We start from the raw sequence: 16,486 nt of genomic DNA, 5'->3' as shown, positions 1-16,486 counted from the left end.
AGCGTTAAATGCGGGTAAAACGGTTTTTACACCGTTAACCACATTTAACGCTGTTTTGCCCTAAATTTCCTCTTTTTTCGAATTCGAATATCACTGTGAATATTGCTTTTAGAAACATGGAATTTCTTTTGTTGGCATTAAGAGAGACAGGGCAACAAGTTTCTAATTAGAAGTTAGAACACAGGGTGACTATATAAAAATTTATATTTTTTTTTTATTTTGTTGCACACTGCATTTTCACTCCCAAAACTGGTACAGGAAAACTTTTGAACGCCTGCTGAACATTTCAAGTGGAACCATGCCTCTACAGCCTCTACAGCGAACGCTTGATGAGATAAAGGCTGTACTAGCACTTACAGGACACCCTGTATATGCTGATGTTTTCCACTAAAACCAAGTTTTTCGTTAGATAAGAAACATTTTTTTTGAACACCACTCATTCGAATGTCTTGAGACTATGCGTCTCGCAACACTATGGTGTTATACAGGGTGCTCTGTTAATGGACCGACAAACTCAGAGGGTTGTTGGTAGGCACCAAGAGAAACAAAAATCGCAATGGAATATGGTGTCGCAAACCACGTTGAGAGGGGGGGAAATGCATGCAGGCTGTGAGTTTTTTTACATCGTTTTAGTCTGTGCCTGTGCAATGACGTCACTTCCAAGAATTCTTGTAATACAGTCGAATCCCGTTTTAACGAATACCGTTATAGCGAAAATCTCGTTTTAACGAACCCTTTTCTAATCTCCCAGATACGTTTGTCTAGGAACATTGCAAAGACCTGCAATTCCTTTTTAACGAAATCACACCCCCTTCTTCAGAAATTTTTTTCCTCCATCGCCCTCCAACGCAATCTAACCCATACAATCCTATGTTATACCCATAACTTCTACCGCCCCTCTGGAAAATTCCATCGCCCCCAGTGGGCGTTAACGCCCACGTTGGGAAGCACTGCTTCAGAGGAAGGAGATCTTTCCCCCATAGGAAAGCACGGGAAGCCAAGATCGCGCACCAACCCCCTCAAGTAACTGCACGCCAGAAAACATTCTATAATCAAAAGTATCTTTCTAAAGTTAAACGGTATCAGAGATATATTCTATGCCAATTCGGAGCCGTTTGTATAATATTTGGCCAAAACTGCAAAAAAGTATATAATATATTAATTTCCTCAAGATATTTGAATTCAATGAAGCATTTTGAAACGGGAATATCGATCGAAATTTACATATTTATATAGAGACTAACGAAGCCGAATTCCATAAATACATTAACAAAGAACTCCTTCAATTAAGATTCGCAAGCACTTGAAGCAACAGTAATTGTCTTAATAAGCAAAATAATAATTCCTTGAAATATAAATATGAATACACTAATTAGCTATGAAATCCTTTCGTAAAACGAACAAAATCAAAGAAGAAGAAACTTCTTCTTGCATGCTTTGTTCATGTCCAGATGCGAAACGGAATAATAAAAACACAGAAAAACCAACATGATAATTAATTATTCCTCTCTTTTTATGGTTTACTGAATAATCTGAGGTTTGAAAAAATAACAGTATTTTGTTTTTTTGGGTTAAGACAATGGACAAAAAAAAAACTAAATTTCTAAAGCCTTCAAAAATTAGTTTGTTTTTTCAACGACCATTAATTAATTTTAATTATATGTATGCATTCTTTTTTGTGGTCGCTTCCGTCACGTTCCAGTTCATTTATATAATTACTGTTTACTTGAATGTCATTATTATTGCAACAAGTGCTATATGAATACATGAAATTTATTTGCTATGGTAAATGTGATAAATGCGGTTACTGCACATAATTAAACCGATTATTAGGCATAATTGCCCAGCATTTTGGTGAGTTTGATAAATTTTCCTAAATTAATCAGTTTTACCGGTGATTATGCATAATACCCAAGCGTCGCGTCGTTGGAAAAATAAGGAAAAAATTTTGAACCTGCCGAAAAAAACGAAACAAAGATATAAGATCTAGAAATGAATGCAGTGGCGGATTAAAGTCGGTCGGGGCCCCAGGCGCAAAAGAAAATATTGGGCCCCCCTAAGTTAGAAAAAAATGTTAAGTTTGTGTTTCTAGGAGCCCTTAAGAAGTCGGTGCCCCGGGCACGCGCCCAGTGCTCCCTCCGGTAAATCCGCCTCTGGATGAATGTTTGTCATTTTTGCCGTAATGATCACAATATAATTTATATTATGGAAACTGAGCGTATATGCACGACTTTAGTAAGTGCAGGGTGGGCAAAAAGTCCGTAGAAACTTTAAAGAGTCATAAAAACCGGAAAAGTAACCGAAATAAAAAAACTGTTTGCAGGGTTAGCATTACTAGGTCACGGGAATTTTTTTAAGACAGGAAAAAAAGTTTAAAAAAAGCCGATAGGTGACGCTGACGTACGCAAGTCAAAGAAAAGTGTATCGATTCTGTCGATCCAATCTGTCGGAACTGAAAGTAGCGATCCGCAGAGAGGTGTCATGTATACACCCGGACCTGCTGCACTCTGCCGTGGCTGGATTTGTAACTCGCCTGCAATGTGTTATCCCCGTGATGGTTGTTATGTGGAACACATACTGCTGTAATAAACGATTTGGAGGCATTCTGCTCGTTATTTGCGTATCTTTTCTTTGGCTTGTGTACGTCAGCGCTGCCTATCGGCTGCTTTTTTATAGTTATTTTATAGTTATTTTTCCCCCGTCTTGAAAAAATTCTTGTGATTAGCGATGCTAACCCTGCAAACCGTTTTTTATTTCTGTTATTTTTCCGGTTTTTATGAATTTTTAAAGTTTCTACGGACTTTTTGCCTACCCTGTACATACCATAGCCATTCCAATTCTCATAATTATGCCACTCAAGGACTCAACGATGTCCCAGTTGTGTACAAAGGCTCTATCTCTGCTGTCAGACAAAACGTGCGTACACAAGCAGCAGCACCCTGACAAAGGTTTTTGGAAGTTTATCATTCCTCCACCACGCGCACGCGGCAATGGAATTTGCATACACCTCATTAAACTGCTTGTTCTGCATACGTACAGAGCTTAAATTATCCAGATTACGAGTAGCAATCTGTTATCTACTAATTACTGGCCGTCCACCCCGATTGGATAAGCCAAGCCCTTGGCGGAAAACGGTTGAGGAGAGGTGGATTCTCCCACGTCTTCCTGGGAGCGAGGGTAAATTATGACGTCACCGATCGACATGTTTGTCTCCTCCTACTCTCGGCGTTACCCAAGAAACAAAAGGCTCATCTGTGATAATGAAAGAAGCTAACATTATAATAAACGCCGAAAGAGAAAAGCAAAAAATAAAACGAAATAATAAAGCCGGGGGCTCATCTGCTTCTAGCCAATATATTGACAGAAAACAATTGCCGCCATAAATCTTCCGCCTAAAAACTTTCTGGGCTTGGGTTCGTTAATGAAAACCTGCACGAGTCTTTCTCGTCGCATAAACAGGGAGAACTCTTCCATTGCTCTGGTTAATAGATGGCGTTTTATAAGAATACCGTTGAGATATACAACGTTAAAACAGCTTATCGAACGTGATTTTTGAAGATGTCTTTAAATTTGCGATACCGAGGTATGATATGTGATTAGACGAAATTGAAAACGGCGGTCCTCTGAGAACCATATAAATACCACTTATTAATCCATCAATGAATCAACTAACCGCGGTGATAACAGAAACGGAAGTTTTGAGACTCAAATACCGTCCAGATTTATTTCGTGAAAATCTAAATTGTGGCCGTTTCTAACCCGTACGGCGACAATCCCGAGATATCTCGTTTAACTTGATCCGCTCTACTTTGGCTATCCCGAAATACCTCGAGTTCTTGAAACGCTCTTATTTCGTCAACTCCGAGCCCACATAAGGTTTAAAGTATTCCTCTCCTGATAGCATGCTTTCCTTCCCCTCCCGTCCTGTCAATCAACTGGCATGAGCGGAGTCAGATTTTGCTGAAAGTCTGATAACAGAAGGGGAGAGAGACGATAGATAGAACCGCTCACAACCCCGGACTGATGCAAAGCACCTTACTTCCGTTACCTCAAAAGAGGCAGAGTTGTGTCGGAAAAGTTAGCAAACATTTATAGTGGTGGCTCCCCTTGCTCCGTGCTCGCAAGTTTCGAATCGCTCGCGTCGTTCTCCCCATGAAGACAGCCATCAACTCGATGCAACGTACAAGCCACCAAGAAAGAAGAAAGAAAAAGAAGCTGGCATGTTGAAGTGGGGAGAGAGACTATAGTGTTTCGCAACCGCCGGGCCCTGACATCAGTCAGACCGGGCCGATACACATATGTACTATTCTATTTTGCTTGTTATTTTACTGTGCTTGTATGTATGAATGACTGTTTCTGAAATGTTTGGAAGTTGTGAAATGCGTATGAGATGAGCATATGCATTATTTCATTTTGCATTTTAAACATATTGAAAATATATTTCCCGGTGATGGCTTTTCGGTTAGAACTCCCATAGGATATGGACCGAGCCATCACACGGTTAGTTAGTTAGTTAGTGAAACCAGTTAGTTAGTGGTTCACCGTTTCATTTTTACCCATTTATTTCCCATTAGTCGTGTGTATGACCGGGCCTTCCACTCGCACAAGAGAGATATACCGGAACGTGGGCTTCCAAAGGTTGAGAGCCTAGAGGCATACTTCCAATTAGAAAAAGTGACGTGTAGAACTCAGATACATCATTCATGTTGCAAGGGGTTACGTAGTTATCAAAATAAAAAAAATTAATTTGTCATACTAAAAATCCAGTACCACAAAGATCCAATTGGTAATTTGTTTCCCCGTCTCTTCTGAGACCAACACAAAAAATTTCCCACGTTTCTAAGAGCAATATTCGCAGAGATATTTGAGTGCATAAACGAGAGAAAAGAAGCAGCGTCGTGTGCGTTAGTGCAGTTTTTATCACATCATAACAATATTACTGCCGCAGTCTACCAACGTTGCAGATGTGCTTTTGCGCGTTCATTTAATTAAAACTGTTTTTAAGTAATTCATTCAAATTATCTTTTTTTATAATTTAGAATTATCACTTTTTTATTTCTACAATTGGGCCGTGGACCCCTGGGGATCCAGACACCCCCGATTGGGAGCCTCTACTCTAACACACACAGGACAGCACTTGAAGATTACGACCAAATACCCGTCTTATGGACAAAAGAATGAGATAGATGAAATATGAAAAAATTTATAGTTCTACACCCACCGGTAGAGTAAAAAACTTTGATGATAGGTGCTTTTGCACCACACAAACACAAAAGTAACCTTATCTTGAGTTACCATCATTGATTTCAAACAATTACAGTCCACGCCGCTTATTGTGATCGCGTCGGGACTCGGGTTTTCTGATAATAATAACCGAATGATAGCTATATTCGAAAATAGTGTAATTTGCATGTACGGTGACCATATATAGAGTTGAATAAACGGGACGTATGGGAAACGGATATTGGCGAAACGGTACAATTCTGCTGTTTTTCCCCAAGCATAATTAGCTGCAAAATTTCAAATCGCTCCACTTTTATTTATTTTTTTAATTCAATTCTAAAACGGTACTTTGTTTTTTCTTTGAGGTAAAATCCTACATTTTTGAAGGTTTTGAAACTTCTTTAGCCAGGGAAGTGAATTTTTGTGAGGGAAAAGAAATCCATTACAAAAAGTGAAACGCTTTCTATTTCCCCAAAACCCGTTCCGTAGAGCGTGTGAAGTTCCAAGAAGCAGATGGGTTGTGGTGGTTGACGGGAAGGGTATCAATAGACGTTCGGCCAAATAAGAAAGTAAAGTTAGGTGGGGGAGGGGGTGGTTTCGAAGGTTTGTGTCGGACAAATACAGTTTATTACTTTTCCTTACCCCCCGTGACGAAAATATCCCGGTCACACGAGAGTATGTTTCGCACGCGAACACAAGTTTCGTACGTCACAGTGCCAGCTTTTAATTGGCTGCGCTGTCGTGACGCAGAATACATCCAGAGCGCTTCACTTTTTGCCTTTTCCTTCTCACTCTAAGCTAAGGGGTTAACGAGATCAATCTCATTTGAAATTGAAATTCTAAATTCAGTTTTAAATAATTGACATTAAATTTAATTGAGATGAATCTAGTCATGTCAAACCTAGAATTTTCACTTCTATCGCGCGAGATTCTCACGTTGATTTTTTTTCAGCCATTGTGAAACGTTAGAATGGAATTATTTAGGGTAAATCACGAATTGCGATATTTCTTTTTAGTGTACAATATAATAATGTACAATACATTACGTTTCACAGATCCCTTGAGAAACTCTGTCGAATAAAGAAATTAGAAACTGGTCAACTCAAAGAAACTGATCAAGAAGTGACGGGAAAGGATTTTTTTTTTGTCCATGAGGCTTCACTATAGGTAGGCCATTATAAAAGCAGCTCCACGCATACGTGGATCACAGCGAATACTATTGAGTACGTAAATTTTTTCAGTAAGGCCGAACACATACCGGAGCGAAGACATAAGAGATAGAGGCGAGCCTCAAAAACAATTGTACTATTTTGTTCTATACCTCGCATACTCGAGCGGCGAGACAAAGTGAAAGAGACCATTCAACGAGGTACGCGACTTCAACAATCCGGTTTGTTTTTACCGAGAGGTAAGGAATTTCACTATCTGCTGATTGGTTCGTTTCTACCCTTGTTTCTCCTCTTTCTTCTGGGAAGAACCGCTCTCCTAAAACTCGTTTAATATATGCGGGCACCTCTACCTACAACCCGATGCATTTTTCCTTCTTCGTCGCCCTCTTTATCTTTTCGCTGAAGTATGTGTTCCGCCTAAGGGAGAAGTCGAAGATAATACCTTTTAGCCTCCTACATAGTCTTGCAGCTTGGATATCAATAACTTACGGGAAAAAATAAGTTTTGTGGTTAAACCTTAATTTCAAACTGTGCGGAAAAAACGTTCGATGGAAAAGAAATTTGTAACATTATCCAAAGTCCCGATAGTTACAAACGAATTTTTTCTTAATGTTATAAGACTGGTTCGTTTCGTTCTTTGTAAAAGTTATATCAATACCCGAATGGCAACATTATCCATGATTCCGCTAAGCGGCGTCGACTGTATTTTCATCTATCACCGCAAATCACATTATATTTAGATGCAGCAGCCATTATATTTAGATACAGCAGCCATTAAATACCGCATAAGCCTCAATTTGGCGATCGGTTAAGTCGCCAACATCGAGGAAACACGCCGAAGTCGTCGAACATCACCAATCTTTATGCATTACGAGGTATCACATTATCAGCATTCAAAAGAAAAACACGGATGTTTAAATACTCTCTTTACAAATTCCTCACATAAAACAATACACTGTATCGGCAGTATCACCCGAGATTTCAGACTCTTCTGGAGACAAAAAAAGAGACCGTAATTGTTTAAAAAAAACCTGCATAATGCGTAGACAGACATCATCAATTTCCCATTAAAACTGCTTCCATTATCTTATCATCGAGATACACGATGCTAATGTACTTATCGCAATTTGACGATCATAATATTATCTCTGGAGGCGAACGAAACAATAATTAGATGAAAGGGGGGATAATGGTTGTTACATTGAGGTATTAAGTCCCTTAAGCTTCTGCTTTCGCGGACATTGTACACCAGACAGACCATAAAACTAATCTCAGAGATCTTCAAATCTCTCTGAGGTGTTAATTTTCCAAAGATTTCGTAGCGGAGAGATAATCATAACAATTATAATAAATACGATCTCTTCCACCGACTGCATCCAACCAACCTATAACGGTGAAACTAAATTCGACTGTTATAGTTTGATTACACTGTGTAACAAATAAAAGAACTCCGTTTCCTTGCGTAAAATAAATTTTGCCTAAATATAACCTTTGTAATTGATTCATTATGGGTATCAATGATTTCTGAGATCAATAATTTTCAATTCCATGGGGGAAAAGCTGCCATTCATCGCATAATATTTTCATGATATCTTCTTATAACTCGCATACTCCCGCTTTTATGGTATTTCACCTCCCCCCCCCCCCCCAAGATAACAAAATTTCCGCTCTCCTGATCGCATAAAGCGAAGTTTAACCCTTTGCAGTCCTATGTCAAGGTGGACACGGCATCAGGGAAAAACGGACTGTATTGCTATAACGTCCGCTTACGATTACAGGAAAGCTCCTTAGCAGAATTTATGAGCTGTCCAAAAGAATGCAAAAGCTAACAACTGGGGGGGGGGCGCTATGTAGTACGAACTGTACTGAAACAACCTCTGTACTGAAAAGGGTTAAAGAGGGAGGTCTTGGATGCATTCCCCCCCCCCCCAGGCCGAATGCGGCCCTCGAAACTTTTACTTTGGATCGACGACTACTTTAGTAAATTGCTGAAAAACACTAAGAGATGGTTAATAATTTCATAGTTAAAAAAATTGCGAAATTTATAAAAACATTTAAAAATTCCTTAATTTAAAAAAAATGGTTTCGCAGAATTTTTGAAATGAATAATTTCATAATTCGTCACAGAAATAATTTCAAAATCAGTGAAAGGAACAATTTCAGAGAATAATTGAAAAATATAATTTCAGGATCTCAGTCACGGAAATAGTTTCAGAATCAATGAAAGAAGTAATTTCAGAATTAATGAGAGAAATAAGTTCAGAATTAATTAAAGAAATAAGTTCAGAATTGATTAAAGAAATAATTTCAGAATTAAGGAAAGATGTAATCTCAGAATTAAGGAAAGATGTAATCTCAGAATTCATGAAAGATGTAATCTCAGAATTAAGGAAAGATGTAATCTCAGAATTCATGAAAGATGTAATCTCAGAATTCATGAAAGAAATAATTTCAGAATTAAGGAAAGATGTAATCTCAGAATTCATGAAAGATGTAATCTCAGAATTCATGAAAGAAATAATTTCAGAATTAAGGAAAGATGTAATCTCAGAATTCATGAAAGAAATAATTTCAGAATTAAGGAAAGATGTAATCTCAGAATTCATGAAAGATGAAATCTCAGAATTCATGAAAGATGAAATCTCAGAATTCATGAAAGATGTAATCTCAGAATTCATGAAAGATGTAATCTCAGAATTAAGGAAAGGTGTAATCTCAGAATTCATGAAAGAAATAATTTCAGAATTCATGAAAGATGTAATCTCAGAATTCATGAAAGAAATAATTTCAGAATTCATGAAAGAAATAATTTCAGAATTAAGGAAAGATGTAATCTCAGAATTCATGAAAGAAATAATTTCAGAATTAATAAGAAAGAAATAATTTCAGAATTAATAAGAAAGAAATAATTTCAGAATTAATTAAAGGAATAAATAATCGACAATTATTCTCAGAATTGATGAAGAAATTATTTCAGAATGAAAATAAATTTCCCATTATTTGGAACCCCTGGTTTTTTACTCGTGGTCCTGTTTGGCAGAACCTTTAAGACAACACTGTATATGACATAAAGTTCCTGTGAGAAGTCTGGATTCAATCTTACAATTATAAATACCCCGACTTAACATAGTGGCCCGCGGGGTTCATGGGAAGTTTAAATTTGGCCCGCAGTGTCTGAAAAGTTGAAGACCCCCCCCCCCCCGGGTTAAAGAATTAATGAGAGTTCAAAGCGTAAAATTACTGTGTTCACTCTTTTTCAGTCGTACATAAACCATTGGGGAATGTGACCCGCTAACCAAGGACAAAAATCGTATTACATGGAATGGCGAACATCATAAGAATGTTTTAGAAATATTCGCTGCATCTATTCCCACGGAACTCCAAATGGAGACAATTGAAGTTTCCAAAACCAATCAGACTGCCGCAAATAAAAATTGGATGTTTTCCTTGGGAAGTATCTTAATGTATTTAAAGATTCGATACAAAGAGAAAGGGAGTCCGGAAAGTAACCGAAGGAATGATCCCAGGTCGTAATTATGTTCAGTGCGTTTTGGAATGTGGCGTTTCTCTCACGGGCGTTTTTTTTGGAATTAAGAAACGCTTTAAGAGCTTTTCTGGTCGCTTTTCTCGATTAATTACGGAAACCCGCCCGTGAGATTGAATCCGAAAGGGGGTTCGAGCCGGGAAAAATGTTTTCCTCGCCCGTCCCGGGATAACAGAGATCATTTTTAACGCTCCGAGAGATTTTCTGCCCATAATTATAGGTTGGGAGATATAATGGCGAAAGATACACGGGAAAATATTCGAAGATTTTCCTCGGTTCTTCGTATTATTATTATGTATTATTTATAGCGTTATTAATAGTCGAAGCGCATCAACTTTTTCGCATGTTATTAAAAGCTGTGGGTAGCTATTATTCATGATCTGCGTTACCTTATTAACATAAAAGAAGGGTGAGAAAGTTAAACGTGACGTGAATAGCGTCGTCAACTATAAATACTGTTTGTTTTTTTTAAGGTTAAGAGAGGTTTTTTGTTGAAAAAAATCGTATTTGAGAATGATTTTTTTCTTTTTTTTGTCATTTTTGTGTAAAGACGTCCAATAATGGTGATGGGAGGACTTCAGGAGAAGGGAATTGAGGATCACTTTATATATGCTACGGTAAATGTGATAAATCCGGTAATTATAAATAATAACTACGGCTGGTCCAATTAATCGATTAATCGTGTCGGTTAATCGATCATTTGTTAATCGCAGTTAAAAATTTTAGTTGAGTTAATCGACTCGATCAATCCGATCAAAATTCGATTAAAATTTTTATTTAAAATTTTACCTGATTTATTTGACTGAACCGATTAAATGTCTTAAATTATGTTTCTATTTGTAAAATTTCAGATAAGTGACCGTATTTAAAAATATTTGAATCAATATTTTGACCAAATTTTTCGACATGAGGAAACACAAGTCGATTCAACGTAAACTAGTGATGATTTCTAAAATTACTGATTTAAAGATCCAAGGTATAAGAAATTCCAGGATATGACAAGCATGTTCAGCATATGGTCCCCTTTATGCCAGAGGCGACCACCAATGTGCCAAATTTTCACTTTTGAGTTTATCAGCTAGTGTTGACTCTCCCCTTATGCTTAGTAGCCAGTTCCCATTTTACATTTAAGCCAGTACTATTATTCCCATCGCGTTGTGTAACTTCCTACTGAGATTGAGGTCTCCTTCTATAGTGAAGAGCAACCCCAAATCCCCGTAGTAACCCAGGGTTAAACATATTCTAATCTAATTAGAAGTTATTGAGAGACTTGAAAATAATTACGTATACTCCCATTTAAATTTACATTGAATTTATTTACATTATTATGATGATTCATTACAGATTACACAGGTACATGCACATTAACAATTAACTTTTTCAGTGATGTGGAGGCACTTATTCTAAAAACATGACAATACATATTGAGCATCACTTACCCCTTTAAAGATCCTAGACCACAATTTCTTCGACGTCATCCTTCTGTCCTAAGTTTCTGACTCCCTCTCCCTCTGATCTAACACTCCAAACTCTCTTAGTCTGCGGAATTCCTCTCTCTCTCCGTTAAAATCTCTTTATATTTTGATTGATAATTTCAACTCCACCTTTTTGCGCTATTTCAAGACTTTCCATTCGCTCATCTTGAAATTCTCTTTTCCCGTCTGAACCACTTTTTAGTATTAAACATAATTTCATTGGCCCATCTCCTTCTCTGGGAAAATCTCACATTCCCATAACCTTTGACCCTACCATTTACTTTAGATCCGCTCCACGTCCATAGAAACCGTCTAGACGCACATTCCTTCGTAAATCAATGCATTTGACCAGCGACAAAGATTAGCCTTATCTTATTTTTCATAAGATTTCCAGTGCCACGGTCTTCAGCTTGACACGAATATTATTTTACCCACCTAACATTCTCAACTAGGGTCCCGTTTTATTACATTTCCTTCATTATCTCCGACTACATACAACTGCATTCCAAAATATAGCTTTTCCCATAAATTCAACAGTCTGTCTCCTGGGATTAAACTTTCCCATCTCATGCGATTCACTATTACCCAAAATTTTGCCTCCTGACCTACATTCTTATACTATAGTAGGTTTCTTTTACCTTCACTGTAACTTCTTACTTTTCTTTCTTTTTCTGCTCGTTTTTCCATGAATCACTACTACTATTATATAATATCTATAAACTATTTCGATTTTCCCTAACTACCATCAATTAACTCATCTCGTTAAGATTAACTATCTTTAATTAACTCATCAAGTTAACATTCCTCCCCTTGCCGGAAAAAATTTGCTCACAGCAAATTTTCAATCCTCTCAGCCTGGGACTAGTTAACTACTGAATCATTCCTCCTCTTCCATTTACCCTTTCATCATATTGTTGATTTGAATTGAAACAACAATACTGTATACTATACTAGGCTGGGTTGGGGCAAGTCATACTCAAAAACATATAACTGTTTCATGATAAACACAATCATACTTATATCATTCATTTTACAACACCATATAATGCAATTCTTTCTATAACATTTCAAATATTTCAGCTAGAATGATTATTACTTTCTACCTTCACCACATATCGACTATGTTCATGCAAGTACTAAAATTATTTGACTTCAAGGTCCACAAATACTTAAGGGTTACATAAGTAATAACATATATTCTTTCAAAACATTAAAATATTAAATTTACTAGCACATGAATAAATATCCCTCAACTAAAGCTTGCAATTAAACATAAATGATAAACAGAAAATCCATTTGAAAAATAGAATATGTGATAGGACAACAGATCTCGCTAGCATCATCTTCCAATGGGAGAATCATAAGGTGAGTCTGCTTGTACCTAAATAAATCATATATACAATGACCTTCTCCATTTCTTCTTATCGTCTACATAGAGAAACAAGGGTAGAACAACTGAAAATAAAAATAAATATCGTTAGAAATGTCATTAAGATAATTCTTGAAAAGTGTGACAGGAATGTACTGGGAAGTCCATTCCAACCGGAAAACCAACGATCAGGAGATACTTGTCCTGCGTAAAACTGCAATGTAGTTAAATTCGGATGCAACAGTTCAATGTCTGCAGCTTCTAAGCAAAACGACAGCGGCTGGCAGGTATGTACGGTACGGCCATAGAGACATAGCTTGTCGGAAATGCACCTGGTTTCCGCCTTGAATTCAATCATCTGTTTAGTGGGTGTAGATTGTAGTCTCAGAGTACTAGTAGCGACCTCGATTCGTTCAAACTTGACAGTCACCATGCCCTCAGCACACGTCGAATATGCCATGAACGTCATTCTGGCGAGTGGCGCACAGACATAACAGCCAGTTGTCGTGATTTCCTCACTTTGAAATTTAGGACACACTGTTCTTCTTTCAACTACAATGTTATAGTTGTCAAAGATGAGTTGCACATTCACAGGTTTGGTGAAAAGCAGCTCCGATTTCAACTGCTCATTTTCATCAATGAAATAATAATGATAGCCTATGGTGCGAGGAAGCGCAGCGACTTTGCTATCAATCATACGGTTGAGCGCGGAATTCTTCATGTCACACCGAAGCAACTCCTCATATGCACTACACACGATGCTACTTTCCGCGAAAATGAAAGTTTTTGTTAGTGATGCATTTGCTTGAACCTGCCCGATTGCGTTATCTTGAGGCACCCCTGCTGGCGAAACATATTCCATATATGCTTCACGTTGTTTCCCGACACGCCTAATGAGCGACTTCTGTATAAGTTGAGTCGGTTGATCATAAGCTCCTAGAACTTTTATTTTTATGCCGTTCGTTGTAGACATCGCGTAATTCATCACAGTGGCTTGTGATGTTCCGTTCATACTTTCCTCCATTTCGAGATCGTATGAGCAAGTATACCCTGTAATCGCCCTGATTTCGTAGGTACGGAGATAGTCTGGAACTAGAAAAGCTCTGTAAAATAAACAAGGCTGCGAGTCTATTATATGACACGACGATGAACCTCCATCAATCGCAATACATCTGTTAATTCCCGGAAACTGTTTAGATTCCGTTGTTTCGGCTGAGAACCTTTTACCAGAAACACAGTGTTCTCCCCAACCGCACATAACATTTTGAGGACACGCTACCTGTGCTACCGCCTTCAATTCCGTGGGAAATGTAAAGTACATCCTCTGAGTATTCCATGAGCATCTAACTTTATTCAGTTTGATACTCAATGAAAATAAATTATTTTTATTTTCATCCTGAAACCATAAACAGTGAGTGTAATGTAAATTTTCTAGTGTCACCGTCGCTTGAGTGGTCATTTTACATGATTGCGCATCGTGAACATTTTCACACTCTGCCGTAGTCGATTGCACGATTAAATGATTATTGCATAGGGTTGATGAGGGTTGCACCATAGCAAATAATGCTATTAGTACCAGCATGTTCACTGCATGCTCTGGCATCCCAACACGATTAAGATACTCTTGCGTTTGTTGTACTGAGTTTCGCAAACGATTTCCCACATGAGCACCTCCTATCATCGTAATTCGAGCCGTTCCTTTAATCAATCGAAATATCTGGTAAACAACCACCACTGTTGTTTTTACCACTTGGATAATCGCCACCAATGCGGATTTTAAGTAAATTATTGTTATTGAAGCTAACAATATACACAGGGTGTAGACGAAATATGCTGCCGTTGCTGGAAGACATTTCAAATGCTGAAATGCTGCTATACAAAAGAAGCACGGTAACTTTCTGCATATCGTACGACCATTGACGTGCAGCTCCTCTCGTATCGTGTGACCGCCTTTCTCGGCTACGAAAATAAATCGCAATGTCCCTGGAAAACGAAGAAAGTTTTCTGGAACTACGGCTTGAGTAGATGTGAGATTAAAGTGAATTATTGTTTCCAGGCCCTCTTTACGCACGATCAAAAGTCCTGGAGATGACACTGCCACAATAGGATCATGAAATTCCAAAGTTTCACCATTCAAGGTGAATATTGCCTCCTCTTCATCAAGTAGCGACCTTCTATGACGTTGATGTGTTTGTGAGTATTCTAATGGGTGCTCACAAAACGTCAAAGATATTACGCGGGGTTCATCAATTCTTTTAACACCGTCATAATGAAAAATATTGGACCGACCAACCTTAATGTGGCAAAAGCATGCTGATTCCCTACTGCAATTTACTTCTTGGCAATACTCGGCAGTTCCATTACAAGGCAACTGAGTAGTGCACGCACAAGGAAATCCATCCTTATCACATTCGAAGACTCGTGACGTTCCAGTTAATGATGCATTTTGTGATATTGTGAACAGGCGAGGTGTAATGAATTTCTCCTCCGTTAGTGGTGACCAAATGTAACTAATCCACTTTTTCTGGTCACACTGGCTACATAGCTTTGAGATAGCACAACTATTTTGTGGGAAATACTCGAGGTATTCTTTGGGGACCGCATGGGAACACTTCTTAGTTCCTTCATTAAACAAACAATATTCTGCGTTGTGTTTGAGCGCCACCACTGGTAATAGCGCCAGCACCAAAATCTGAAATTAATTGAATGCGTTTAAGGTATAATGCTTGTGTTTTTTTTTTTTTTTTTTTTTTTTTTTTAAAATGGAGAAGTCATACTCAACAAATCCTGCCATGCTTCCTTAGTCCCTCCACTTCACTGCATTAAGTCAATTTAATATTACTATTCATTAAATTAACATGATTTACTTTAAATTTTCTTTGGATTTTTTTTTTTTTTTCTCAATTCCTCACCTCAATGACATTTAAGAGTTTACTCGCCAATTTATCAGCTAATCGGTCCAGCACCGTTTTTTCCGACTCTTGTGATGCACTAGGTTGTGCCATCCAAGCAAATAATTTATCAGCAATATTCATATTATTGCTACTCGCATCATTACTAGTTCCACCTTCCAACTCTCCATCTCCAGCAGGATTGGTACTTTCTGCCATCCTGTCAATAGAATTCAATTTTTTTGCACTCTACCATACACATTGCGCGCACGTAAATTGTAACGTGTTGCCTCTGAATTTGACTGAGTATCAGCCACATTCGCGGCAGTTAAGCTGCTTTCGTTTTCGGTTTCATTTACACTACACGCGTCATCAATAAAAGATAACTGTTGGGGGTCTACGTGAAAACTTTCTGGAGAGACATGGTTTCCCAGCTGGTTTCGGTTTCCCCCCTCTGCATTCGGAGGCAACTGCGTCTGTCTTCTGGGGATTATGTACGAATGCCATAACTCAGGCAGTTGTAACTCCCCACCATTGGCTTCATTTTCTTTTTCCTCTTCGTCGTCTGAATTTCCCCCTGCACTTACGATTTCTACTTCTGACCTGTCCTCCACTTGCGACTCATTTTCCCTCATTTCAGGAAATGGGTCATATGGCCTATGTAATGATACTTTCGTGAGTCTATCCGAATGGACCAGTTGAATATCTTTTGGTTTATGTACGTTTTTTATTCTAAATAACACTGGAGATTTTTGTTCAATGATTCTATATGGTCCCGTGGATAGCCTACATAACTTATGAGACACCCCTCTTTT

At 38.0% G+C, this 16,486-nt stretch overlaps 1 protein-coding gene across 1 annotated transcript in view; it reads right to left on the bottom strand.

Annotated features, from left to right (window-relative positions):
- The window catches only part of alpha-Catr (alpha-catenin related), a 278,683-nt gene that overhangs the window by 204,877 nt on the left and 57,320 nt on the right, over positions 1–16,486 (bottom strand). The gene's annotated exons all lie outside the window — the stretch shown is intronic.

This window comes from Pholcus phalangioides, unplaced genomic scaffold (genome assembly GCF_987345545.1).
Source record: "Pholcus phalangioides strain wild (caught in Gottingen) unplaced genomic scaffold, Ppha-v1.0 ptg000015l_1, whole genome shotgun sequence".
Taxonomy (NCBI): Eukaryota; Metazoa; Arthropoda; class Arachnida; order Araneae; family Pholcidae; genus Pholcus; species Pholcus phalangioides.
The sequence above is the reverse complement of the archived record's forward strand: the minus strand, read 5'-3'. Positions and strand labels throughout refer to the sequence as shown.